This window comes from Oncorhynchus masou, unplaced genomic scaffold (genome assembly GCF_036934945.1).
Source record: "Oncorhynchus masou masou isolate Uvic2021 unplaced genomic scaffold, UVic_Omas_1.1 unplaced_scaffold_2562, whole genome shotgun sequence".
In the NCBI taxonomy this organism is placed as follows: domain Eukaryota; kingdom Metazoa; phylum Chordata; class Actinopteri; order Salmoniformes; family Salmonidae; genus Oncorhynchus; species Oncorhynchus masou.
This window is the reverse complement of record NW_027009007.1, coordinates 9,358-12,476: the sequence shown is the minus strand read 5'-3', so window position 1 is coordinate 12,476 and position 3,119 is coordinate 9,358.

Genomic DNA, 3,119 nt, shown 5'->3' with positions numbered 1-3,119 from the left:
GGCAATGTATTCCTATGGGGAGAGAAGTCAATGCACACTGTTTTTATGTAAACACCTTCTTTTGACTGTGAAGCGTTAATGTCACACGGTCAAGGATAGGCTTGGACAGATCAGGAGGACCTTAGGAACATTCCTGTGGTTGAATTGTCTTTCTAAACCTAACGGTTCCGCCGCTGTCACTCAAAATCAAATGACGTACTGGTGCAGGCTTCATATTGGGCCTATTATTCTCATGGTCGCTGCGCTCAGACCGAGCGAGCTATGGTCAAGTGGGGCACCTCGTTGGACTCGGCACAGTCTGGACACTATGGTGATGCCATTGTTTGTGTTGATTCCAGAATGTTCATTTGGTCATGTTTTCTCACTTTTGCAAAGTCACTGTGCATTTGCCATATGGTTAACTGGGCAGTCACCATCACCAATTTGTCATGCCATAAAAATCATGCAGGAATGCCAAATTGACTGGCCCGATGACATAGGGATGGCTGGGCAGTGATTTTGGTACCTCTCCATCGCTCGTTTGGGTTGATTTCAGAATGTCGCTTTTGGTGATGGTACCTCACCGCTTAAACAAATTGCAAATGTTCCTTACTTTTGCAAAGTCACTGAAAATTTGTGCAGGAATGCCAAATTGACTGGCCCGATGAAGTCGGGATGGCTTGGCAGTGATTCTGGTACCTCTCCATCGCTCGTTAGGGTTGATTCCAGAATGTCCATTTGGTGATTTTTCTCACTCTTTCAAAGTCACTGTGCATTTGCCATATGGTTAACTGGGCAGTCACCATCACCAATTTGTCATGCCATAAAAATCATGCAGGAATGCCAAATTGACTGGCCCGATGACATAGGGATGGCTGGGCAGTGATTTTGGTACCTCTCCATCGCTCGTTTGGGTTGATTTCAGAATGTCGCTTTTGGTGATGGTACCTCACTGTTAAAACATATTGCAAATGTTCCTTACTTTTGCAAAGTCACTGAAAATTCGTGCAGGAATGCCAAATTGACTGGCCCGATGACATAGGGATGGCTGGGCAGTGATTCTGGTACCACTCCATCGCTCGTTTGGGTTGATTTCAGAATGTCGCTTTTGGTGATGGTACCTCACCGCTTAAACATATTGCAAATGTTCCTTACTTTTGCAAAGTCACTGAAAATTTGTGCAGGAATGCCAAATTGACTGGCCCGATGAAGTCGGGATGGCTTGGCAGTGATTCTGGTACCTCTCCATCACTCGTTAGGGTTGATTCCAGAATGTCCATTTGGTGATTTTTCTCACTCTTTCAAAGTCACTGTGCATTTGCCATATGGTTAACTGGGCAGTCACCATTACCAATTTGTCATGCCATAAAAATCATGCAGGAATGCCAAATTGACTGGCCCGATGCCATAGGGATGTCTGGGCAGTGATACTGGTACCTCTCCATCGCTCGTTTGGGTTGATTTCAGAATGTCGCTTTTGGTGATGGTACCTCACCGCTTAAACATATTGCTAATGGACAAGAGTCACCTGCAAGTCACCGTCCATCAGTCAATTTGATATCATTCTGACACCAAACTGATACAAACTGACACCAAACCCACTTTTCCCAACTCATTTAGGAGCCAAGTATAACATACTTCAGAGCTGGCCCAAAATTCACAAGGCCTTCGGTACAAAACATTAAAAAACCATAAAACACATAGTTACTTTCTAGCTGCGGGGCCAGTTCGGACATTATGTGTAGTCCTATGTGAGGCGACCCCGAATCCCGAGTTTCGGCCCGATAGGTCATTTGGTGTCCGAGTAAAAGCCTAATTGGTGCTGAAAATCCACTTTTTTCAATGCCTTGCTACGGGGTCCTTGAATGAGCTATCGGACCGAGATGTTGGGTTCTGTCTCTATGGGCCGAGACGGTCACAATGCACCTAGTCTTGTGTCTCTGGGACATTTCTAAATGTCGCCATTTTCGTAATGGTCAAAATGAATTGAAGTCATTGCAAATGTTCGACGCTGTTTCTCGGTCCGAGAACCTCCTAGAGCGCCGTAACTCACCACGCACTATCTACCTGAGGTCTAGAACAGGATTCTAAAGTTTCGGAACTCTAGGTCTGACGGTTCTTTTTTAGCTCGAACAAAGCTAACTATTGGAGGCACTGTCAGTCTCTACACACCCCAATACGTCCCTCCATCCAAGTTGTGTATCTGTGTGATTTATTTTTCCTTTGAATTTTTATGGGAAAAATGACTGATTTACAGTTCATGGGGGTTGTCTAATCACACATATGAAGTTTTGGACAGATCTGATTTTTTTAACCCTTCCAAACAGCCCCTGAGACACCAATTATGGCACTTCCGGTTGGCACAGGAAGCTATAAATACACACATGTCTTGACTGACATAGAAACCTAGGGAATCCTGAGTTTTAAGTCTTTAAGTTGAGAATTGACTGATCTACACAGGGTTGAATAATGCAGAGGCCTCGGCACCTTTCGAGGTGATGTACATCCAAATACCTTTTGGGTCAATTTAACCACTTCCGGTTGCTCCAGGAAGCTTAGAATCGACACAGGTAGACCTCATAGTGGTCTGATGGAATGTCATAGAAGACAGGTTCATACAGCATTCATAACCCATAAAGACCCCAGGTTGTATTTAGGGGAGCAGGCAATGTATTCCTATGGGGAGAGAAGTCAATGCACACTGTTTTTATGTAAACACCTTCTTTTAACTGTGAAAGGTTAATGCCACACAGTCAAGGTTAGGCTTGCACAGATCGGGAGGACCTTAGGAACAGTCCTGTGTTTGAATTGTCCTTCTAAACCTAACGGTTCCGCCGCTGTCACCCAAAATCAAATAACATTGTGGTGCAGGCTTCATTGTGGGCCTATTTTTCTCATGGTCGCTGCGCTCAGACCGAGCGAGCTACGGTCAAGCGGGGCACCTCGTTGGACTCGGCACGGCCTTGGGATTATGTTTATGCCATTGCCTGCTCTCTGTGTCTTTAAACACCACGCTTTGTCACTCCATCCTTGCTGTGTGTGTGTGTGAGAGCTTTTCTTTGACATCTGTTGGGAAAAATGACTGATTTACAGTTCATGGGGGTTGTCTAATCACACATATGAAGTTTTGGACAGATCTG